The following is a 26,919-nucleotide window of genomic DNA, read 5'->3' as shown; positions in this document are numbered from 1 at the left end:
TGATTGTCAGAGTGGAGATGCAGGGGCGGTAAGAGGTGAAATACAATAAAGCCTCTGCCCTGTGGGGGCCAGGGGAGCAGTGATTATCAGTCTGAGTCAAGCGCTGCTGCGGCGGTGTTTGCTAACACTAATACATTATTTTTTTAGCAGAGGTACGGTTGTCTGTAAGGTCCGTGGGCCGCCAAGGAAGGCTTGCCGGGCTGTCGGCGGCCCGCGGGCTCTACTATGAGTATCCCAGGCTTAGACAAACCAGAACATGAACTTAGTACACCTCAGGTTACGTGGAACACTTCAATATTTTTTCGTTATACAATAATTTCAGTCAAGAATAAGGAGTAAAAGAGGAAACGTGCATATTTGAAATGTTTATTCACTAATGCAGTGCTCTCAAGCGCAGTATCTTGGCTAATACAAGCAAACATATTATAAGAAACAAGGTAATCAGCATAGTTACTAGTCCATAGAACACAAACGGTGCAAGCATAGTATGATGCTAAATGAATAAGGTTTAACAAAACCTAATTCTCACCCTCCCTAGCTAGTATATTATATTATATCTAAGAAGGTCTCTTTTGAGTTTTAGTAGAGTGGCCCCATAACTGAAAATCCTAGAGTTTACGGATCACATCATTAGCAACCAGCTCTCTGCATGCGAAGCACTATCAAGTGTGTTTGTATACTCTTGTGCAAGGCAATATAAAACGCGTCTAAAGCCAGAAGTTGGCTGCAGCTGCATGTATGTTATCTGTAGGGACGTGAGAAGATCAGTGCTCATAACAGCTATTGTATTGAGATATCTTTGAAGGTGTCAGCACTCGCTGTACAGATACAGCTTGCCAAGCAAGGCTGATATCAGTGTAACAACATAATATTCTGGTATGAACCGAAAACATTTCACTAGGCTGAAAAGTAAAGCAGCAGATGTGTGTCGTGCGCAAAAAGCAGCAGAAAGGAAAAAAGGCGTTTAAACTCATCGTAACTTAACACAGTAATTTTGTCCACATAAAAATCTAAAATCTCACCAGCATGAAATTGTAATGTCCACTGTTAGTAAAGCCAATAGGTATGCTTATATATCGGAATAATAGTGAGAGAAGAATTTTTTTTTGACATCAATGGCTTCAATAAGAGTCAGCTTAAAACTGAGTAGGCAAAATAAGCAGCAACCGCTTCTAAAAGGAAGTCACTGTTATCATCCGAAAACAACTCAGACATCCAATTCAATAGATGAAAAGAACATACATGCTCTTCCATTACCGGAGCCTCTAGTACCATCAGAGGACAACTCCGTGGGTTTTCAATGAAGCTGTGTGCCAAGAAATCTTGCGCCGCTGCGAATATATTCCAACGACCCAGAACTCCATGCATCGCTGCACAGGCCATAATCCCTCCGTCAGAACAAAGCAAGTAAGGGACTCATGAGATGATTAAAATCGACTTCAGGAGACACCAACGTGTAGAGACACAAATCCAGGGCCCACATGAAATCACAGCTCAGGCAATGTAATACAGGCTGGACACAGGTGAAATAGGAAAATCAAAACGACAATCCATATGATGCACTTAAGGTGGCTAGTGGCAGGACTCCTTAGTACTCAAGCATCCTATGGCGAAATAGTCCTAACTGCTCCAGCTCGTTTGAGAAGACAGGACGTACATCCATTTTGCAATAAACAAAGTAGTAAAAAAAAAAACAGCAGCCAGTTGCAGCAAAACAGGAAGTCCACGAAATAGACTGGAGAAAATCGAGTGAAGGGAAGCAGGAATGACTCCAAATATTTTTGGTAAAGAAGTCACTCAACCAATGCTCACTACTTTAAAAAAAATGAGCCAGCCCCGAAGTGGAGGATGAGTTAAAGATTGTGTGAATCAGCTCACCAAAATGTAAAGCAAGGTCAGTATTTAATAAGGCATGCACTTCTGTGCAAGTTTTAGCTAAGTGAAGAACAAATGTTTGCGTGCAGATGTCAGGGTAACTTGTTTTTGTGACAATAAGGCTCTTGTTCATCTCATTTCATTGTACTCTGAATTCAAGGCCGGAATTCTCGGCCAGATGAAAACATCAAGGTTCCCATACGGGGGTGGATAAAGCAGATTCTTACAGGCAAGGACATGCTCAGTGACTGTTACAACGTAAGCTATGCCGTTCAATAACCCATAAAAATGCTCATTGTTTAAAAGTAAATGACTCCCGTTAACCAATAAGGTAAAAGTCTGGACTATAGCAGGCACCGCTGTACCTTTCGAAACATATGCTACATTAGGGCGGTCCTGGTTACATGAACCATGCAATTGGATGTGCCTACACATCAACGAATGATCTGGTGTTTCTGTACACTCATTTCCATTCAGATATACCTCTTTCCCGTCCCTAAGGCATCTATAAGTGAAAGGGAGCGACCAGGCTTCATGCAAGTAGGAGGTACTGTGCCGGTCATATCTGCCTATGTCAAAATAGTTAAAGTAATTTTAAAACTGAAAAAGCGCGAAAGGTAGAGTAATTAATTCGTGGATTAGCCACGTTGCAGCTGGGGCTTCTGCCACTAAAAAGGTCAAAGACTCTAGGCGTTCAATGTGCAACATCGAAAAAGAAGCATGTCTCATGGAAAGCAAACATTGTTTCTTAGTCAAATTAAAGGGTGCAAAGAGAGAGGAGACATTAACATAGGTCTAAGGCACTTTTCCATGCTTCAGCGTCTGCAAGGTCCACGCAAACTGCATAACAGAACGCAATTGATTTTGACCATAGTATAAAACAGATACTTTATCATGTACTATTTCAACAACAGATGAAACAATATTATCTAATGCGTAAATATGGGAGGAAAGGGTATTAATGCTGTTGTCCACAACTGCCTTTTAGATTTACCATTAGTCGGGCCCTTTAAGAAATCATTTAAGTCAACCTCGTCGGTTAGTTTTCATGGGTACTCACAAACTTTCTCTCGGGGGCCAAATTTACAGTGTGGTTTGTGGCCGAGGGCCGCACTGGTGGGGGCAGGGTCAGAGAGGAAGGGGGCGGGGCTAAAGCAAAATGAAAACTTGTGACCATGAGGTTGCACACAGATCCCTGCAGCAGATGCCTTCATCCACTGAGCTACCAGACCCAGCATACATACATCTGTCTCCCTGCTTCCATCCCTCTCCATCTCTCTCTTCCTCCTGCCCTCCCTCTCAATATCTCTCTCTCTCCTGTCCTCCCTCTCCATTTCTCTCTATCCTGCCCTCCCTCTCCATCCTGCCCACCCTCTTCCTCCTACCCTTCCTCTCCCTCCTGCTTTCCCTCTCTCTCCTGCCCTGCCTCTCCCTCCTGCCCTCTCTCCCTCCTGCCCTCTCTCCCTCCTGCCCTCTGTCTCTCTCCCTCCTGCACTTCCTCCCCCTCTCCATCTCTCTCTTCCTCCTGCCCTGCCTTTCCACATCTCTCTCCCTCCTCCTCTCTCTCTTCCTCTTGCTCTGTTTCCCTGCTGCCCTCACTCTCCCTCTCCCTCCTGCCCTCCCTCTCCCTCCTGCCCTCTCTGTCCTTTCTACCCTTCCCTCCCTTTCCATCTTAATTTCTCTCTTCTTTCTGCCCTCCCTTTGTCTCTTGCTCTCTCTCCCTCCTGTACTCTTTCTCCCTCTTCATCTGTGTCTCTCACTCCTGCCCTCGCTTTGTATCTCTCTCTAACTCCTGCTTCTCTCTCCCTATTGTCCTCTCTCTCCATTCTGCCCTCCCTCTCCCTACTGCCCTCCCTCTCCCCCCTGCGCTCTTTATCGTTCCTACCCTCTCCCTCCCTCTCCATGTCCATCTTTCTCTTCCTCCTGTCCTCCCTCTCTCTCCTGCCCTCTCTCTCCCTCCAGTCCTCTTTCTCCCTCTCCATCTCTCTCACTCCTGCCCTCCCTCTGCATCTCTCTCTCTCTCTCCTGCCCTCTGTCTCCCTCCTGTCCTCCTTCTCACTCTCCATCTGTCTTTCTCACTCCTGCCCTCCCTCTGCATGTCCCTCTCCCTCTTGCCCTCTCTCTCCCTCCTGCCCTCCCTCTCCCTCCCTCTCTGTCATTAGTTTTGTGCAAGTAGTGTTTGTCAAACTGTTGGAAATAAAACAAATCACCCTAATTAGCAGAATCTAAATATAAATGTAGTAAGTAAATTATTCACCGAAATTCATTTAAAAACAAGCTTAACTCACAGTGTGATCTTGGTGATCCATGGTGATTCCTTTTGGTAAGTAAGACGCCTAACAGACATGCTGTGTAAGATTCTCTAGCACTACATATCATAAAGATTGCATGTAGCATCCTAGTCATGTCTGTAAGATCACACTGTAAGTCAAGCTTGATTTTAATTGAATCTGGGTGAATAATTTGCTTTTTTGATGTGTTTAAAAAACATTTCTTGAAGTTAGTTAGGCTTTAGGGTATGTACTGCTAGAGAATCTTAGGCAGCATGTCTGTTAGTCTTTTTACTTGCCACAAAGGCTCTACGCTGTCTAATAAAGATGTGTGTAATATGGTAATAAAATGTGAGTTTTTTTTTTCTTTTTTTAGTGTTTCGTGCTCAAATCCAAGAATTTGGAGTGTAATTGATAGAGTTTTGAACCTTCAAAACCATTTTTATAGGTGAGTTGCAAATTTGTAAAGGGGATCTATTTTTGTGCAGATTAAAATAATAAGCAAAATTTCTCTAAATGTTTGCACTAATTCTCGTGTGTTCTACCATTTTATCTTTTATGTGTAGCATGTCTGCATCTGCTTGCACTATTTATGTATGTTGTCATACTATTTTACTGTTTCTCGGCACCATCTTTTTATGGGACTGGTCCATGTGTTCTTTTCTTTGCAGTCCTGTTTCATCCATCCTCTGAATGTGACAGTTTACTGTCTGCTGCATTATTTCTTGGTAAATCTGCATTATCTCTCTAACTCATGCTGTACCATCTGTCTGCACTCGTTCTTGTGTATTTGTAGAGGAGTATTATGATATGGCTGTTGGTGTGTGTTATACAGTCCTACCATGATAAATCTTTTCCCTGTCTGTCTGTAGTTTCGCAGTCTCTGGATGTACTGTTTTCTCTCTGTCTTCTCTATCTGCGTCTTTGTGTGTTTAATATAGCTTCTGGATGTAACATTTCAGTGTCTGTTTCTAGCATTTTTCTCTGTTGTACCATTTTATTATCTGTGTGTGCTATGTGTGAGTCTGCTTGCACTATCTGTGTCTGTGCTCATACCATCTCACCGTCTCTACTGGCAAAAAACAGACCATATACATGTAAGCAAGAAAAAACATTCCTTTTTCATTTCAACAGCACACCCTGGATCTTGATTGCACAGCATAGACACTTTTTGGCAACAAAGAGGCCTAACAAACATGCTGCTTAAGATTCTCCAACAGTACATATCCTGAAGAGTAATTGTCTTCCAAACATGATTTCAAAACATATGAACTAAGCAAATTATTCATCCACATTAATTTAAAATCAAACTTAACTTTCAGTGTGATGTTAGACACATGATCAGTATGTTACATGCAATCTACCATGTGTGTGTCTGCCTGTACTATGTGTCTCTCTGGTCATATTATGTCACTGTGTCTCTACATCTTCTCTTCTTATAACTGCTCCATCTGTTCTTTAACTTGCAGCAGTACATTATCTATTCTCTGACTGTAACAGTTTACTATCTACCTGTGTTATTTTATTTTTTAATGGGCACCATCTCTCTATATCTGTGCCTGTACCATCTGTCTGCACCCTTTTATATGCATTTGCAGAGGTCTATTATGATATGGTTGCTCATGCGTAGCATGACATTTTGTACATGCTGTGCAATTTAGATGCTGAGTGTGCTGTTGAAAGGCAAAAGCAACTGTCTCTGTGGCAAGTAGTAATCTGTTTAGTGAATTTTAATTTGTACATCGAGAGTCCCACCTTCAGTCTGTATACAGTTTGAATACCAGTTTATTGTGCTAAACTCAGAAAATCTTTCCCTAGAAATAAATTATAAAGTCTTTCAACAGTTCTATAGTCCAGAAAACCGATCAACAAAACTCACAGTAAGATCCTCTTTGAGTGCAGTAATTTTTTTAATAAATTGCAAGCGATAGTTTTATGTGTCTAGGATCACAGTGTGAGCCTGTTTTCAAAGAAGAGGAAGGTTGTATATTAATTTGTGTCGTTAATGTATTCTAAAAGTATGGTAATGTATGTACTTATAAAATTGGTAAAGGTAGTTTTTAGTTATCTATTCCTGAAAAAGATATAATTTATTCTTTATATTTTTTTGGAAGGACCAGCAACAAAATCTATTTGATATAATGGAAAGCCATCAAGAAAACGTTGATTTACATTTTGAAATTGCAAGTGATTTAATAGAGGAACTGATTGATGGAGTTATTGAAGAGGAAACTGAAAGTGGAAATGACGATTTCATGGATGAGACTTTGGACAGTGCTTTTTTAGAAATGGTTGAAGATTTGGAAGGGGAAGATGAGAATTTTGAATATGATGGAAATGAAATACCTGATGAAGTTATGTTGCAAGTGTTATTAGAATATTAATTGTTAAAAGAATAAATTTATCATTTATAATACAACATTTTTCGAGTCAGTCTTCTTGTAGTATTGATCGTTGATCTGCTTAATGAAAATGAGAATAAATGTTTTGATGAAGTGTGTTAGAGAATATGGTCAGAAATATTAATTGCACTATGATCACCCTCAGCGCCTGATTATCAGTGTACTGTTCTTAAGCCTGAAAAATTATTGTCAGGAAATACATCTATAATGTTGACACAGCTATGCACTGTCATAAAGTCAGAAACAGTACTCACTACATGATTTCCTACTCTGTTCAGAGACTGTTGCTTTGTCTTTATTTTACTTATAAAGTCAACCAGTGGTTATCATTTCTATGTTATGTGTTAGTAGAGGTCTACAACATTTTGTTTCTCTTTTCACAACAGATTGTAATTTTGAATACAAAAAAAAATCAAAATGCTGACCAAAAATGAAAAAAGAAAGCACTATAAACGGACATACCATTCCAAGAGAAAAGAATTAGAAGAATTACGTAATCAACAAAGGACGGATAAAAACAAGAGTGCTCCTGGTAAGACAAGCAAGGATTTTATAAAGAAGTTATCTCAAAGGAAAACATTTTTGGATAATGTTGAAAAGGAAAATCAGTTGTCAGTATCTACAAGGAGAAATCAGAGAAACAAGAAAAATGTTTCTCAACTCTGCGGGGAAGAAAGTGTGTATAGTAAAAGACGTACTAATCAGTTTGCCGAAATCAGGAAGCACATGTTTTATAATAGAGTAGTTTCGAATTTATTAAAAAAGGAAAACATTTCTAAAAGGAAATCAGCTTTTTATAAGAAAAAAATATATATTGAGGATGTTGTTGAACGCGCGTTTGAGACATACAAAGAAGTTATTTATTTTAGTAATTAATAGAATAAATACACTGAATAAGGCAATCAAAGTTTTAAAAGCTAAGAGTAAATGGAAAAGACAAATAAATAGAAGTAATATTTGTAAAGTTTTTTCTGGAAAATGGATGCATACTTCAAGTTCTGAGGCATTTTTTTAATGAAGAGAGTTACTTTCAAAGTATGATTTGTTGCATGCAGTTGACACCAGTGGTCGAGCATATGAGGTGAAGGACGGTTGTCCTATTGAAAAAGAGAAAATTGTGCTTAGAAATGCAGAAGAGATGATAACTGATGACGTTTTAGAGAGACGTCATAAGGTTCCTGTGTACAGTTGGAATTGTAGTAGTATTTGCAGTGTACAACAGGATTCAATTGATTTCTTTCGCAATTTCTTAAGTGAGTTTTCTCAGGAAAGTCCAAAAAAAAAGATCGTAATGTTGCAAGAGCTAGACCGTTGCAGAGTGAGAGAAAAAACAGATCTGCAAGGGCATTCTCTGGCTTGTCTTTCTAAAAAAATATGCCAGAGTGTTTTTCATCATTTCAGGATGTTAGCAGTGCATCATACCAATATGAGGAAATTATTGAGAAAGTTGTATTATGCAAAAAGTCCAGCACTCAAACTTAAACAGTTAAATACTGCTCTTTTGCATGGATCTGAATTAGATGTTAAGAAGATTTGTTAAGAAATTGATGTTAGTTACTTTGGTCCAGAAGAAGACAATGCAGAAACTGATACAGTAATAGAAGGAAATGTTGTAGAAAATGTCCGAAATTTTAATACTGAAAATTTTGAACAGGAAATAACAAAGTTTAAGGTCATTGCAGGTAAAAGACCAAATTTTCCTTGTGTGTGTTTTCGACGCACTCATTACAAAAATCAAACTAGGTTAGTTGATTTATATTTAAAAAGTGAAGAGGAAAATAATAGTGAGTGGAAAGATTTTGCAACTTATTTGTTGGTAGAAAACTGTTTTGATTTGGGTTTTGATCAACGTATTTGTAAATATTGTTATAATAAATTAAATGAAAATAGAATGATTGGTAGAGCTGTACATAATAATCTTGAGTTGATAAATATTCCATCTGAACTAAAGGATTTAAATACCTATAAGACTATTCTGATTCAATGTGTGCATCCATTTCAGGCTATTGTTCGTATGGAGCCTAAGACAGGGAAATTAAATCCTTCAGATTTACAAAGAGGATTAAAGGGTAGAGTTGTATATTTGCCTCTTGATTTAAAGAAAAACATTGAGACAATTGGTGTTGAAAATGTAGAAGAGGAACCTCTAGTTATTCTAGTTAATGGTGTGTCTACAAAGAGTAAGAAAATCTGGCAAGATTTAGTGGATGTTAGAAAAGTAAAAAAGGCAACGTTGTATTTGGTCAAAAACAATAAATACTATAAAAATGTATACGTAGGACAAGAGGAAATAAATGAAGAAGAGGATAATGATTTGTCTGTTGGACAAATTGAAAAAGTGGATGTGTCCAGAAGTGAACAAATTCATGAACATTACAGTGTTCATCCACTGCATTCCAAAGAAGCAATGGGGAATGCTATTGAATTATTTCAGATGAAAAAAGCAAAAGGAAGTCCCATTAGTGTATGGGAAGAAAGCTTGGAAGCTCATTGTTTTCCTCAGTTATTTCCAACAGGTCAAGGTGCACGATATGAAGACCGACCTATGCAGATTCCTGCATCTGAATACCGGACAACAAGATTATATGCAGAAGATCCGAGATTTCATCAGTGTATTCCATATTTGTTTCATCTTCTATTTGAGAGTGACTTATCTGGACTTTCTTATGCTGTGAACCATATCCTAAAAAGTGGAGTACATCTGCAAAATGTTTCAGCAAAGGAATTTATGGATAAAGTGCAACAGAAAGACACTGTTTTGGATTCTCACCAAATTAATCTAATGGCATGTCAGCGTGGTACTAATGAGTATTGGTACCGTCGTCATGGAGATTTGAAATGCATGCTAAGAATCTTAGGAGCACCTACATGGTTTTTAACTTTAAGCTGTGCTGAGTATGCTTGGGAAGATTTACTTAAATTTCTTCGGGAGGCAAATGCAAACATAGAAAATATAGAGTACAAGGCACGTGGAGAACTGTGCTCTTTGGATCCAGTTAATGTTTGCAGGTATTTTAATCATAGATTTGAAGCTATGATGTATTTTATTACAAACAAAAAGAAATCTCCTCTTGGTGAAGTTCTGGATTTCTTTTGGAGAAAAGAGTATCAAGCGAGAGGTGCTCCTCATATTCATATGCTATTATGGATCAAAGATGCTCCCAAATTTGGAACAGACTCAGATGACACTGTACTGTCTTTCATTGAAGAATATGCAACATGGGATATACCTAAAAGTACAACTGATAAGGACTTAAGAGGAAAAGTGTTACGATTTCAAAGCCATCGTTGTGGCAAATATTGTCGGCGAAAATTCAAATCAAAGGATAAATTCTATACCAAATGTCGTTTTGGATTTCCACAGCCAGTACTTTCAAAAGAAGGAGTGAACAATTTTATGTCATCTTTGCGACATACTATCACAAGAAGATCACCCAAAAATACTTACAATTTAAGAAGAAGTGAAGAGTCCAAATACATAAATGACTATAACCCAGTCATTTTGTCCATGTGGAATGCTAACATGGATATCCAATATGTTGCAGACAACTCTATTGCTGTGGCTGGATATGTAACGTCTTACATCACCAAATCTGAAAAGACGAAACTGAAAGATATGTGGGAAGACATTTCTCATGAAAAGAGACTAAGTAAGAAATTGTACACCTACAGTTTGAAGATGTTATCTCATCGAGAAATTGGAGCATATGAATGTTGTGATCGATTATCATCAGCAAGTCTTTATGCGAAATCTAGAACAATCCAGTGGGTGAGTTTAGGTCTTGCAGGAGCACGAAACCAAGTTTTGAAACCTGTTCAAGAAATTGAATATTTAGCAGAGAAAGAACCAAACAGTACATACATTCTGAAGACAAACATGTTGGATACATACTATCCAAATAGAAGTAATCTGCTTGAAAACATTTGTCTGTATGAAATACTACAAAACTACACTTTTAAAAGGAATATTACAGAGAATATCGATAAAGGTGCATATGCTGTGATTGGATATGAAGAATGTCTGGTGAAACAAAGAAAAGGACATTTGATTAATCACCAAAAACTGAGTTGTGAAACTCCTGACAAAAGAGAATTTTACTATTTAGCTCTTTTGCAACTGTTTAAACCATGGCGTACAGAAGAGGAACTACTTGGTGACTTTGACAGTTATGAAGATTCATTCAACGCATCTAAAAATAGTATAGAATGTTCTGTTTTTAGTAATTATCTGCAAATGTTGAACGACGAAATAGAGCAAGAAGCAACAATTGCAGCGGAGATTGCTAGAGACAGTTCTCAAGATAGTCAAAGTTCTGCTTCGTTAAGTCAAGATCCACTAGGACAACCAATTATCTAAAATGAACCAGCCAATGCCATGGATGAGTTGGAAAGAGCAAGGGAACAAGCTCAAGAGGATGCAATAAACTTAGAAGAATTGGAAAAACAACTTAATCTTGAGCAAAAACAAATATATGATGAAGTGACAGAGCAGATTGAGCATGGTTTTCGTCATGAGAAAAAAGAATGCTCATGTATGTCATTTGAACCTATTCGACTATATGTAAGTGGAGAAGCTGGAACTGGCAAACGTTTTCTAATTAAAGGAATTGCCACATATCTACAGCAAAGAACTGAGTCATCACTCTCTTGTGTTGTCACTGCTCCAACTGGGTTGGCAGCACACAAAATTAAAGGGATTACTTTACATCGTTTATTGATGCTGCCAGTTGAACATGAAAATAAATTACAATACCACAAGCTATCTGGAGAAGCTTGTTGTGAAGTTTCTAGAGTCCTTAAAAAAATGAAACTTCTCATTATTGATGAGGTAAGCATGGTATCAAATTTAATGCTGGCTTTTGTGCATTTAAGAATGCAACAGATTAAAAAAACAGAGTATGATGTGGTATTTGGAGGCAAACATGTCATAGTTTTTGGAGATCTACTGCAGCTAACTCCTGTAAAAGGACAACCTGTATTTAAAACTGTTACACATGAAGACACCAGAAAGTGCCTGGGAAGTACCATCGAGGCACACGGACGGACCAATGACAGTAGCAATATACACAGTATACACAATAAACAATTGCCAAGGAGAAAAACACACATAGTGTGGAGCAAATGCAAGAAAGCAAATAAAACAACTCCTTAACAATTCAATATATTAACAATATAATACAGTAACTCTGGTAAAGAAGAGTGGACAACGGGGAGGCGGGTGGGTCAGTGAGGAATCCATAGGCAGATATAGTATCTACCAGAAAAAACGTTACCGAAGGTAAGTAACTTGTTCTTCTGATAGATACATCTGCCGTGTGGATTCCTCACCTTGTGAATAGAGTCCCACAGCAGTCCCCACTCCCGGAGGAGGGTGTCCACTGTTCTAAACCAGGAAATCCTGAAGGACAGAGTGCGCAAAGTGACCGTCCCTCCTCACTTCGGTATCCAAGCAGTAATGCTTCGCGAAAGTGTGGAGGGAAGACCAAGTTGCCCCCCTACAAATGTCCTCCACAGGAACACCTCTAGCCAAAGCTGAGGTTGACGACTTAGCTCTAGTGGAATGAGCCCTAATACCCTCTGGAGGATCCTTACCGGCCAACGAGTAGCAGATCTTTATACACAGGACGATCCACCTTGACAAGGTTCTCTTATGGACCGCTCACCCCTTCTTGCAGCCAGCAAATCCAACGAAGAGCTGGTCATCCAAGCGACAGTCTTTAGTTCTGTCCAAATAAAAAGACACCGCCCTTTTGGGGTCCAGACGGTGCAACCTCTCCTCCTCCTTGGAAGGGTGCGGGGGAGGATAAAAGGTAGGGAGGTTAATGGATTGACCAAGGTGGAAAGGAGTCACCACCTTAGGAAGAAAAGCAGCCCTGGTCCTTAGAACCATCCGATCAGCATGAATGGTCAGGAACAGGGGCTTGGAACTAAGAGCTTGAAGCTCACTCACCCTACTTGCCGAGGTTATTGCAACGAGGAAAACTGCCTTAAAGGTTAAAAGCCTCATAGGACATTTATGAAGAGGCTCAAAGGGAGCGCCCATCAGAAAGGTCAAGACAAGATTCAAGTCCCACTGAGGCACAATAAAAGGAGTAGGAGGGAACTTGTTTACAAGACCCTTCAAAAACCTTAAAACTACAGGAGACTTAAAAAGAGAGGGCTGGTCAGGCAAACAAATAAAAGCGGACAGAGCCGAAAGATAGCCCTTAACCGTAGCAACAGCAAGCCCTTGCTGCGCCAAAGAAAGAGCAAACCGGAGAACATCAGACAAACGTGCTCTTAAAGGGTCAATTTTATTCTCACCACACCAAGCGACAAATCTTGACCATCTACATGAATAGACAGTCTTAGTGGAATCACACCTGGCTGACAAGATGACATCCACCACGTCAGGCATGAGAGAATAGGAAATCAGGTTGCCCTGCTCAATCTCCAGGCATGAAGGTGCAATGTCTGGAGGTGGGGGTGTAGAACCTGCCCCTCCATCTGAGAGAGGAGGTCTGCCCTGAGAGGGAGATGGAGCGGCGGGTAAAAAAGGGGAGGTGGAGTAGATCTGTATACCACACCCTTCTTGGCAATCCGGGGCGACCAATATGACTTGGGCCCGGTCTTGGCGAATCTTCCACAGAACACGAGGAATCAAAGGTATGGGAGGAAACTCGTAAAGGAGTTGATTTCCCCAACTCAACTGAAACGCGTCCCCCAAGGCTCCTTGCATTGGATACTGGAGGCTGCAGAATGACGGGCAGTGAGCATTCTCGCGAGTGGCAAACAGGTCCACCCGAGGAGTCCCCCAAGTCCGAAAGACGTGACGAACCACCTCCGGGTGAAGCCTCCACTCGTGGTCGGCAGAGAATTGCCGACTGCGACTGTCTGCACGAACGTTCAGAACTCCGGCCAGATGATTTGCCATCAGACAAATCTGGTGGTCCTGAGCCCAGGACCAGAGACGCAGAGCCTCTCTGCAGAGACACTGCGACCCCACACCTCCCTGCTTGTTGATGTACCACATCGCGGTCGTGTTGTCCGTCAGGACTTGAATCGACCGACCGCGAAGGGAAGGGAGGAAGGCCTTGAGCGCCAAACGTATCGCCCGCAACTCTAGAAGGTTGATGTGAAGCAACCTTTCCTCTGGAGACCAAAGACACTTGACCTCCAGATCCCCCAGATGAGCACCCCACCCTAGAGTGGATGCATCCGCTATCACCGTGGCCACCGATGGAGGTAGCTGGAAAGGCTTTCCTTGCAACAGGTTGCCTTCCACGCTCCACCGATTCGCTGCAGTTTCTCTGGAGATCTTCACTGACTCCCCGAGATCCCCGTTGTGCTGATACCACTGCCTGCGGAGACACCACTGGAGTGCCCTCATGTGCCAGCGTGCATGGTTGACCAACAGAATGCAAGAAGCCATCAGACCGAGCAGGCGAAGGACCTTCAGGACTGGAACGACCGCTCCATTGAAAAATAAAGGAATCATTTCCTGAATGTCGCGAATCCTTTGAGGAGGGGGGAATGCACGACAAACAGTAGTGTCCAGTACGGCACCTATGAACAGGTTGCGCTGGGAGGGCACCAGGTGAGACTTGGGTACATTTATCGAAAAACCCAACCTGAACAACAACTGAGTTGTCACTTGCAGATGATGGAGCACCTTCTCTGACGACTCCGCTTTGATCAGCCAGTCGTCCAAATAAGGGAACACAGGTATCCCCGACCTCCTGAGATGAGCTGCCACCACGGCCATCACCTTGGTGAAGACTCGAGGTGCAGTAGTAAGACCAAACGGAAGGACCGCAAACTGGTAGTGTTGCGATCCCACCGTAAAACCGAGATACTTCCTGTGCGACTTCAGGATAGGGATGTGGAAATACACATCCTGTAAGTCGAGCGACACCATCCAGTCTCCTTCCATCAGCGCTTGAAGAACCTGAACAAGGGTGAGCATCTTGAATTTCTCCTGCTTCAGATAGAGATTCAAGATCCTGAGATCCAGGATTGGACGAAGTCTGCCATCCTTTTTGGGGATCATGAAATACCGGGAGTAGCATCCCTGACCTCTTTCCTGCTCTGGGACCACCTTTATCGCACCCTTTCATAACAGAGTTAGCACCTCCTCCTGCAGAAGAGACAGATGTTCCTCGGTGCAAAAGCCTTGACAAGGAGGGTAAACAGGAGGGAATTCCCGAAAGGGAAGGGCATACCCATTTTCTACAAGATTGAGAACCCAAAGATCTGATGTAACCGATTTCCAATCCTGTAGAAAATGGGTAAGCCGACCCCCAACCGGACCCACATGATCCTGAATAGCGGATCTAGGGCTGCTTTTCTGTGGCAGGGGGGTTGGAAGAGGTGGAGGAGGAAGAGGGCTGACGTCCACGAGGACGCGCTCTTTGCTTTCCCCTGTACGATCTGTACATAGAATTTTGCTGCTGCTGCTGTTGCTGCTGCTGCTGTTGGCCTTGCCGTAAATTCCGAAAGGAGCGACCAAAGCCCCTGAACCTCCTGTTGGAAGAAGTGCCTCTGATCTGGAGACCTAAAGACTTAGCTGTCGCTCTGCAATCCTTGAATCTCTCAAGAGCCGCATCCGCCTTCTTCCCAAAGAGACCAGAACCATCAAAAGGAAGATCCAGCAAAGTCACCTGAACATCAGCCGAAAAGTCCGAGGACTTCAACCAGGCTGACCTCCTAGTGGCGACAGCAGTGCCCATGATATGAGCCACAGAGTCGGCAGTACCCAGACCACTTTGAATAACCTGGCGAGCCGCCGCCTGAGTATCAGAAATCACTTCCTCAAAATCCTTCCGGTTGGCATCAGGAATTTTTGGAACCAGGACACGCAATGAATCCATCAGGGCATGCACATATCTTCCCATTAGACAAGTGGCATTAGTTGACTTCAAAGCCATGCTCGCCGATGAAAAGATCTTTTTTGCAACCTGGTCCTGTTTCTTTGCCTCCTTTTCACATGGAACCTGAGGAAAGGTACTAAGACTCTTTTTAGAACAGGCAGCCTGAATGACCAGGCTCTCTGGCGAAGGATGAGAAGACAGAAAAGCCGGGTCCTCAGGAGCAGCCCTGTACCTTCTCCCAACACTCTTAGAAACCGCAGGAGCCGACAATGGTTTCTTCCACACCTCCATAATAGGATCCGTCAAGGCATCATTAAATGGAAGCAAAGGCTCAACTACAGAATTCTGAGAATGCAAGACCTCAGTGAGGATATTGGATTTAAACTCCACTGTTGGCAAAGTCAATTGAAGAAGTTCAGCAGCCTTCCTCATAACTAGATGGTAAGGTTGGATATCCTTAGAAGGAGCACCAGAGCCTGAGGGCAACTCCCACTCTGGAGAGAAATCAAGACTTCCTGAATCTGCCAGCTCTCCTCCAATTCACCTTCCTCAACATCAGAATGTGAATCCAGGTACCTTTGCTCTTCCAAAAGGCGTTGAGCTTCCCTTCTGGACCTCTCCTTCTTACGCCTCTCAGCCGGATCCACCTGCGGCTCCGTCGGATTCGGGGCCGACGCCGGTATCGAATCCGATGGCACAGAGAAATGCCCTCGATGACGATCTGGAGCAGGCGACGCCGGAATCGGCGTCGACGACTTCGGCGGAGCCGGAAATTGCCAATGCGGCGTCGGAGCCGGCATGTAAGGCATGAATGGAGCCGGAGGATAGGAGTGAGGAACTCCCAGGCTGAAAGCCAAAGGACCCATGGGACCCGAAGGTGCACCAGAGGGGTACCACGCCCTTGAGAAGACGCCATACATAGCTTTAAGAAACGCCGAAGGGTCCTGGCCTGGGGCAGGAAAGGGCGGTTGAAAACCATCAGGCCGGTCCTGAGGAGGGATCGGATTCGGCCCTTCAACAGGCGCAGAATCCACATCCTCCCGAGCCTCTTCCTCTTCACGGGCTGGGGAAGGCGCCGGAGACGGATTCGGAGCCGGAGAAGGATTCGGAGCCGGAGTGGGAGACCGCCCATGCGACTCCGAAGGTGAGGCCTCACCTTCAGGCTCAGAGACTTCCAGAGTAACCACCTTCGAACGTACCTTCTTCGGTGACCTCGACCTCGAGCCCGACTCCTTACCAGACCGACGTCGGGACTCATGTCTCCTCTTCTTATGTTTCTTCTTCGACTTTGAAACATGATCCGATGCCGACTTCGAAGACGACCTCTCTCGAGAACCAGATCTCGACCTCGCCCTCAACTTCGACCTCGCCCTTCGAGAACGAAACCTCAACGATTTCTCCTTCCCAGCCTTCACCTTCGCAACCAGGAGTTTGGCTTCTCTCTCCCTCAGGGCCTTCGGGTTCATCTTCCGACATGAAGAACAATCTTCCACATCATGGTCGGAACTCAAACACCAGATGCAGTCATCATGGGGGTCGGTAATAGACATCATTTTACTGCACTCCCTGCAGGGCTTGAAGCCGGTCTTCTTGGAAGACATCGTCGAAGAGACAGGATACAAAGAAGCAGAAATATGCACCAAAATGGCAACAAAGTTCAAGTTGGCTACAGAGATTCCCGATAACCGTTAGCGTCAATGACGCGGAAAAAAGGGAACTGATGTCATCACGCCGGCGTGGGCCTATTATAGGCGTTGGTGACGTCAGCGGAGTCGCGAGCGGAGCCGTGTCTCTGTGACGTCCTATCCACGTCGGCGCGAGGCTACGAAAAGAATTTCCGAATGTTGCTGACACAAGGGGGATATTCACAAGGTGAGGAATCCACACGGCAGATGTATCTATCAGAAAGGAATATTACAGAGAATATCCATAAAGGTGGATATGCTGTGATTGGATATGAAGGATGTCTGGTGAAACAAAGAAAAGGACATTTGATTAATCACCGAAAACGAGTTGTGAAACTCCTGACAAAAGAGAATTTTACTATTTAGCTCTTTTGCAACTGTTTAAACCATGGCGTACAGAAGAGGAACTACTTGGTGACTTTGACAGTTATGAAGATTCATTCAACGCATCTAAAAATAGTATAGAATGTTCTGTTTTTAGTAATTATCTGCAAATGTTGAACGACGAAATAGAGCAAGAAGCAACAATTGCAGCAGAGATTGCTAGAGACAGTTCTCAAGATAGTCAAAGTTCTGCTTCGTTAAGTCAAGATCCACTAGGACAACCAATTATCTAAAATGAACCAGCCAATGCCATGGATGAGTTGGAAAGAGCAATGGAACAAGCTCAAGAGGATGCAATAAACTTAGAAGAATTGGAAAAACAACTTAATCTTGAGCAAAAACAAATATATGATGAAGTGACAGAGCAGATTGAGCATGGTTTTCGTCATGAGAAAAAAGAATGCTCATGTATGTCATTTCAACCTGTACGACTATATGTGAGTGGAGAAGCTGGAACTGGCCAACGTTTTCTAATTAAAGGAATTGCCACATATCTACAGCAAAGAACTGAGTCATCACTCTCTTGTGTTGTCACTGCTCCAACTGGGTTGGCAGCACACAACATTAAAGGGATTACTTTACATCTTTTATTGATGCTGCCAGTTGAACATGAAAATAAATTACAATACCACAAGCTATCTGGAGAAGCTTGTTGTGAAGTTTCTAGAGTCCTTAAAAAAATGAAACTTCTCATTATTGATGAGGTAAGCATGGTATCAAATTTAATGCTGGCTTTTGTGCATTTAAGAATGCAACAGATTAAAAAAACAGAGTATGATGTGTTATTTGGAGGCAAACATGTCATAGTTTTTGGAGATCTACTGCAGCTAACTCCTGTAAAAGGACAACCTGTATTTAAAACTGTTACACATGAAGACACCAGAAAGTGCCTCGGAAGTATTGGAAATGTTAATATATGGTCGCATTTCAAATATACTGAACTCATTCAAAATATGCGACAGGCAAAGGATGCTAAATATGGAAATATTCTGCAATATATAAGAATTGGAAAACTAAGTGAACATGCGAAAGAAACTTTACAAACACGATTACTTTCCAATTTGTTTCCAAATGAAAATAATGTGGCAGAGAAAATATATACTAAAGAGGCAGAAGATAAGTCAGTTATATGCTTGATGCCAACTTTACAAGAATGTTCAATGTTCAATGAAAAAATGTTGAAGTTAGAAAATCAAGAAATTAAGAAACTGGAAGCTAAAGATAGAATAGAGCATGAAGGAAGTACTATTATTTTGTCAGAAAGGTTGAAGTTAAAATTGGATTCTCTACAGAAATCTATTTCTAAAACTGCAGGCTTAGAAAAGAATCTGTATGTATGTTTAAATTGTTGGATTATTTTACGAAGAAATTTACATGTGGAAAGAGGTTTGGTGAATGGAGCAATGGGTAATGTTGTTGGTTTTGTGAATTACCCAAATAGAGATGAGATTGAATTTTTAAGAATCAAATTTGATGGAATTGCGGAAGTTCAACAATTCAGTCGTTGTTCAACTCGATTTTTGATTGTGAAAGACTTATATGTCCGTCGAAAACAATTTCCTATTTGTTAGGCATATGCAGTGACTATTCATAAATCTCAAGGTTTAAGTGTAGATAGTGCTTTGGTAAATATTGAAAGTACTGTGTTCAAAGAGGGTATGGCCTATGTTGCGTTATCTCGAGTTAGTACTTTATCTGGACTGTATCTAATTGATTTTGATGAGACAAAGATTAGTGCAGATCTAAATTGTGTGAAGTAGTATAACAGGTTAAGAAGAGAATATGCTCCAAATTTACCTCAATATCCTTTAATTGAAAAGTGTGTGGTAGGTCGAAAAAGGAGATGTGAGGAAAAATGTAGTGAAGTAGTGGAGAAACGAAAAAAAAAGAGGAACCTGTGATTGGTAGCAAAAAGAAAAAGGTTACTACTGAAGAGATTGTTGGATTTAAATTTGAAAACAGTTCTGGTGTCAACGGCTATGCAAATGTAGTAGTTAATGTTGTTTTTTTCTTAAAACTTTACAGCAACAGATTGGAGAAAATCGGGACCAAACATTTTGTTCTTCATTAAATTCTGTGTTTGAAAAATGTAGCAGTGATAATAGTGAAATAGGAAGTGTTTCAGAACTTCGAAATGTTTTAGACATATGTGCTGGAATAAATCAATTTTCTCAGAATATTCAGCAAGATTGTCAGGAATTTATTATGTATATGTTTACAGTTTTGGAAGATGAAGGTGTAGATATTGATAGTCTTTTTGGCCTTTCGTATAAATGGCAACATAACTGCGACAATTGTTCATTTTCAAGTAGTACTGACATACACACTGAAAGATTTATATATTTAACTTTACCAGACTGTAAAGCAGTGTCTTTCAATAGTCTAGTTAGAGATACGCATCAAAATATGGTCTGTTCTCAATGTAACTCAGAAATGTTATCAACATTATTTATCCAAAGACATGGACAGTATGTAATTTTAATGCTCCAACGATGCAGAGCTGATGGTACAAAATTGACAACTTCAATTAAAGATTTTGTGGCTTCTCAAATATCAATTTCTAGAAAAACATTTGTTTTTTTTTAAATGTATTTATTTGAGCAGGTTCAAAATGGTACAGTTTAAAAAAGACATACACAATAAAAATATGTAGAATATACTGAACATAATACAATATGAAAAAAAGGTAATTACTTCGTTCATTCCAAGCGATCATGGTAAATAAACAAGACGATAAGAAATAATTAATTTCAGGGTTATTTCACAGACATAATCAAGTATGAACAGTGTCCTCTGCAGAACCTATAAATTTCTTTGGTTATCAAACCAAGTGGCAACAGGGGCCCATATCTGTTCCCCGAGTATTCTTGATTTTTTCCCTCTCATTCTATATATTGCAGTCTCCTGCTTGTAAATACCTAATAATCTGCTCAGCCAACCCTGAAAAGTAGGAGCATCTTCATCTTTCCACCGTGCTGTCAAGATGATTCTATATACAGCCGTACCGATAAAAATAGACATTACTTCTTTATTACTATGCCCTAGGGAGTCATCATAACCTATAACAAAGAGTGTCCTTGAAGTTTTTAGTTCGTGCCCAAAGATTTCGGCCCAGTATTTAGTCATACATTTTTTAATCTCGTCTAGTTTTGGACATTCAGCTAGCATGTGAATAAGGTTAGCTGGACCTAAAGAACATCTTGGGCATTGGTCATTTATTCTTTTAACCCAGGTAAATAATTTTACGGGGGTAAAATAAAGATCGTATATTGTTTTGTAGGTTTGAGCCTTTAAGTTTGACGCTAAGAATAACTTCGATGATAATATCAGAGACATATCTATATCGATATTTGGATTATTTAGCTTAGTGGCCCAGTTTCTTTCCGTTTGTTCGAGATCATCAGGGTGATTCTTTATGAATAGTTCATAGATGTTACCTATCCGGGTTGTCTGTTTACCTATTAGTTTTAGTATTGGAACTGTTTTTGAATCTATGCGCGGTATCACCTGTCTGAGAGTAGTGTAAATTTGTATAAATTTCAAATAATCAGTGCGGGGGATTTAATATTTTCACATAGCTCTTCGAAAGATGCCATAGAATCCTTACCCAGGAAGTCTCCTAATTTTACAACCCCTAGGCTCTCCCATCTCCTAGAGGTGCTGTATTAAGTTGGAGCGGAATAATTGAACTCTGCCACAGGGGTGTGTATTTAGTATATTTTGGTATTTTCAGATATTTACTAGCACGCTTCCAGATTTTCCATGCATCTGTAATGATCTTGAATTTTATCTTTTTAAAATAGGATGGTTCGACTTGTTTCAGCAACAGTTTTCTAGCCTTATCTTCTAACGATAGTTCGTATATTGAGGGTATATCTCGTTCAGGGTTAATGCCTACTGAAGGTATATTATCAAAGAGGATGGTCATTTGTTGTAGGAGGGTCGCCCACAGATATAGTGTTAAATTTGGTATTGCTAATCCTCCTCTTAGATATGGTAAGGTTAGTTTAGGGAGGGCCCTCCTAACTTTGCCATAATTCCAGATCAATCTAGACATGGCAGAGTCAAGGTTTTTAATTATACTATCGTCGACCAGAAATGGAATTGCCCGGAATAAGTATAATATTTTTGGGAACACACTCATTTTAAGGTAGTTCCCCCTGCCAATTATAGATAGATGAAGAGTATTAACTCTGAGAAGGTCTTTTTTAACTTTCTTGATAAGCGGTTCATAATTTAGTTGATTAATCTTGTTTATGTTAGGCGAGATATTTACGCCCAAATAGACCGCATTGTCAACTCTATACTGGCTAACAAATGATGTATTCTCGGTGCAAATAACCATCGTCTTATCCCTGTTCAGGGAATACCCTGAATATGAGCCGAAGTACCGTGTAATTACTTCGATCTCGTCAATTGCCTCTGTGGGGTTTGGTGTTAATACCGCCACGTCATCGGCATAAGCAAGTACTTTAGTATTATAGGGACCCGCTTTGACTGGTTCGATTACTGGAGAGGTAAGAAGTTTAAGGATGAGTGGGTTGATATAGAGGGCGAATAGAATCGGGGAGCACGGGCAGCCTTGCCGCGCGCCCCTCTGGATGTTAATAGACTCTGATTCGCTACCCCCCACCAACATTTTTGCCTTAGGGTCAACATAGAGGGCCTTGATAGATTTTATAAAGGCCGGGCCAAGATTGTTTATCTCTAACACCTCCCATAGGAACTGCCATGAGACCCGGTCAAATGCCTTCTCTGCATCCAATAGGATCATCGACATCTGGCCTCCCTCTACTCCCATGATGTCAAATAGGGAGATGACTCTCCGGGTGTGATCTATCGTACTTTTGCCGGGAATAAAGCCGTGTTGTCAGGGGGAGACCAGATGTTCGACAATCCTACTGAGACGGTTGGCAAAGACCTTGGCATAAATCTTTGAGTCTGAATTGATAAGTGAGATTGGACGATATGAAGAGGTTTGTTCTGGTGGTTTATTTTTTTGGGGGAAGATGGCAATATTTGTATGTTTCAATGACTCAGGAGGGTTCCCATGCCATTGCACTCCAAGAAATAAATCATAGAGGAATGACACAATAAGGTTACCAAGCAGCTTATATAAATCTAGAGGTATTCTGTCTGGTCTGGCTGCTTTTCCGGTAGCAAGTTCTATTAAAGCTAATTCAAACTCAGTGCTAGATATTTCTTTTTCAAGGTCTTCCCTTGTTGTTTCATCGATTGTTTTCCCAAGGTCTGTTTCATTGAGCCAATCATTTAAAAACTCTTTAGTGTTAGTTATTAACTGTTGGTCTTCATTTTGGTATAACTTCTGATAGTATTCTTGGAATGCCGCTACTATGCCAGCCGAGGAGGTATGTTTCTGTCCTCCATATTCAATGAGTTGAATGGAATTATGCGATTGTTTCTGGCGGGTTTTCGTGTTCAAAAGTTTTTATTGGGAGCTTCAGAGATATACAGCTGGACAAAAATAATTAACAGAATAGAATAAAGAGTACAAACATAACAGCAAATAAGGGAGTAACAAGAATTGGGGTAGAAAGGCACGCACATGAGTCGTGTCAGAGATCTTACAGTGGAATTAAATAAAACAAACAAAATTTATACATACATTAACAACTTGCGTGCGGTACGATTTACCGCCGGGTGCTGAGCCCTAACGGAAACGGGCGTGGTCATGACGGATCGGTTCCGTCATGAGCACAGCTCAACCGATGCTCATGACGGAACCGTTCCGTCATGAGCATCAAAAGGGTTAACCAAGCAAATATTCAAAGGAGAGTTGCATCCAATGTTACATGACGGAATGCATACAAAGACCTGGAATGATAATGTCACCTGCTCATTAAAACAGATACAACGTAAGTTAAACCGTTACGTGAAACATATATTTGTATATAGGAGAGTTGGAATTGATAAACTTTGACGATGAGCGTACAGAATCATAGAATGGTAGCTCTACAGAGTCATAGAATGGTAACACTACCCCCCAACTGGCAATATAGGGAGGTGAAAATACGAAATGGTCGCGAGGTGACCAAGCTTCAAGGAGGCTTGTGTAGGTCAAAGTGATCGTCTAACGAGGACCAGATATTCCTAAGTGACGGACGCCATGGGGTTGTGGCTAAGGCTATATTGTCAGCTCCTCTTAAGTTGGTGACCCAGTTCAACCAATGGGGGAAAGAAGCTTTGTTCATGCTTTTCCAGTTATTAATAATGTTTTAACCGCAGCCGTCTGCAATACGTCGAGTAGGGCTTTCTCATCATCATTGAGTCAGACGGCTTTTGCAAAACCTAGAACGAGCGTTGAGAATTCCCTTGGGAGGGTGATATGGAGGACTTTTGATATAAAATCAAAGATTCTGTCCCAATAGGAGGTTACGCAGGGGCATCTGAAAATTAGGTGTTCAAGGTCTCCTCCCTCACCCTTACAGTTCCAGCACGTGTCGTCGGTCTTGATTTTGTGGAGAAACAGACTCCTAGGTGTCCAGAAGGCCTTATGAAGTAGCCAGAACTTGGTTTGTGAGAGTGTAGGGCTTATTTTGTGGCAAGTGGTGGACTCCCAAGTTCTGGCCCAGTCTATGTCTGAGGTAGGTGTGGATGAGAACGTATCCCAGTAGCGCTGGAGAGGTTCAGTTATGGAGGACGATTGTGGGCGCATAAGTTTATACATTCTAGAGACTTGGTGGCCCAGTTTGTTAAGGGAGGTGAGCAAGCCGGGGAGGGAGGGGGTGACATCCTTCAGGTTAGCTTTTGCTAGTGCTACTTTAATTTGTATTTGTATTTGTATTTGTATGTCGATTTATAGAGCACGATTGCTGCCCGGGGGCGTCCAAGCGCTAAAACCAACAGAACAGGAGGGGGTAGCCAAGGCGTTATCAGACGGCAGTGAAAAGGAAGGTTTTTAGCTGTTTCCTAAATGAGGTAAGATTGGGGTTCTTCCTTAGGTGGAGGGGTAGGGTGTTCCATAGCTTGGAGGCATTGTAGGTGAAAGTCCTGCCGCCAGTTCTGGATTTTTTTATTTTGGGGATAGTTGCCGTGAAGGTCTGGTTGGAACGCAGATTCCTGGTGGGTTGATAATGTGACACAAGGTTACGGGTGATGAGGGGACCCGTTTTCCAGAACGCCTGGTGCGCAATGCATAAGGCTTTAAATTGGATTCTTTGGGGAATGGGTAGCCAGTGCAGTTTTTTCAGTCCATTTTTGACTGATTGACGTCGGGGGATCTGAAGCAAGGTGCGCGCGGCGCAGTTCTGTACTGTTTGTAGCCTCCGTATTGTGTACTCTGGGGCAGCGAGGTACAAGGCGTTGTTATAGTCCAGTCGTGACTGGATAAGGCCTTGGATGGCTACTTGTTTTGCCTCCATCGGTAGAAGATGGAGTACCTTCCTTAGCACTCTGAGCAGGCCAAAGCAGGTGGCTGCTAGTTTGGTGGATTGAGTGCCAAAGGACAGAGATCCATCGAGCCACACCCCAAGGCTCTTAATACTGTCTTTTGGGGCAGGGGGGGTACCCAGACAGGGTGGCCATAAAGTGCCAAGGGAGTTGGGTTTTGCAGGGCCAAGAAGCATAAGCTCTGTCTTGTCCCCGTTCATTTTTAATGAGGAGGAGGACATCCAGTCCTTAACTTCCTCGAGGCATTTCTTGAGCCCTCCTTCCGAGGTCTGGCTGGCCTCCTGTGCCAGAGAGACCACTAGCTGAGTGTCGTCAGCGTATGAAATGATCTTAATTCCATACTGACGAACAACTTCAGCCAGTGGCCTCATATATATGTTGAAGAGCGCAGGGCTCAGTGAAGAGCCCTGCGGGACTCCGCATTTTAGAGGTCTGCTGGTAGAGGAGGATGTTCCGTCGAATACCCGAAAGGATCTGTCCTGTAAAAAGGATTCAAACCAGGACAAAGCTTTGTCTTTTATACCAATGTTTGCCATGCGGTCCAGCAGTATGTCATGGCTGACCGTGTCGAAGGCCGCGCTTAGGTCAAGGAGGATCACTGCCACTGATCCTCCCTTGTCCAGGATGGTTCTGGATTCCTCGGGGACCATGAGGAGCGCGGTTTCGGTACCATGTCGTGGTCTGAAGCCCGTTTGGGTAGGGTCAAGGAGCTGGTGGTTTTCAAGAAATTTGATCAGCTGGCTATTAATATGTCTCTCTAGGATTTTGCTAATCCAGGGAAGGAGAGAGATTGGCCGGTAGTTGCTGAGGTTCGAAGGGTCCAGTTTTGGCTTTTTTTAATAGTGCACGCACCATGGCTTGTTTCCATTGTAACGGGACTATGCCGGTAGAGATGGAAGCGTTGAGGAGGTCCATTATGACAGGCAGGGTGATAGCCGAGGCTGACATAATGATGTCTGGTGGGGCTGGGCTTTAATGTGTAAGAATTTATAAAATTCAACATGGTGTAGAAGGAATCTATTCTGTAGTTCACTAAAGGTAAGTGGCAACAAATGTTCGGTGAGTTGCTGGGGGAATAGTATACCTCTTTCTATCCAAGTGGAGTAATTTAGAGTTTTCCCTTTGTATGTTACGGCGGCATTGTGCCATAGCGACTCCCAGTTTGAGTGTCGGAATTGTTGTGGTAGGTGTTTACTAACTTGGAGAAGAGCCATTTTGGTATTCTTGAAGATAGGGCCCGAGCCTAAGGTGGGACGGAGTTTAATGGTGAGTAGGGCACAGGGGTTGAGACCATTCAATATTGACCTTTCCACAGAGAGCCACACAGGGGTATAATCAGTCTGTGAGGTTAGCCAGTACGAACCCTGTTTTGTTAAAAAGGCAATTTGGTAAATTTTGAAGTCCGCCAGGTTGACTCCTCCTAATTTTTTGTCTAAACGTGAATTCTTTAAACTAATTCTGGCTTTCTTGCCCTGCCATAGAAAGGACGAGATCAGTTTATCCAATTTACTATGAAACTCTTTGGAGAGCATGAGTGGAGGCATTGTGATGAGGTAGTTGACCAGGGGGGATATCATCATTTTTATGGTTTCAATACAGCCCCACTAGGTGATGAAACAGGGTGACCAACCGTCAAGCAGTCTTTTGATTTTGGCCAGGGTTTTGTTTTTATTGTGTTTAAGGGTACTTAGAATGTCATCGGTAAATTCTATCCCCAAATATTTAATCACGTCAGTTTGCCAGATTAGGCCGGAGTCGCCCAGTAGTTCTCTAGGGGTGTGGACATTTAGAGGTTTTACTTCGGATTTATCTCTATTTAATTTGCAGCCGGATAGGAAGGAGTATTTGTCTATTGAGGTCATAAGCCCAGCGATGGAGTTCGTAGGGTCTTCCGTAGTGATTAGGATGTCGTCAGCATACGCTGCTAATTTGACTCGTGTGTCGCCGAAGGAGATACCCGCAATGACTCTAATATTTTTGATGTCTGTAAGGAGGGGTTCAAGGGCTAGGAGAAAAAGAGCTGGGGAGAGAGGGCAGCCTTGTC

This window comes from Lissotriton vulgaris, chromosome 10 (assembly GCF_964263255.1).
Source record: "Lissotriton vulgaris chromosome 10, aLisVul1.2, whole genome shotgun sequence".
NCBI lineage: Eukaryota > Metazoa > Chordata > Amphibia > Caudata > Salamandridae > Lissotriton > Lissotriton vulgaris.
Note: the sequence above shows the minus strand (reverse complement) of the source record.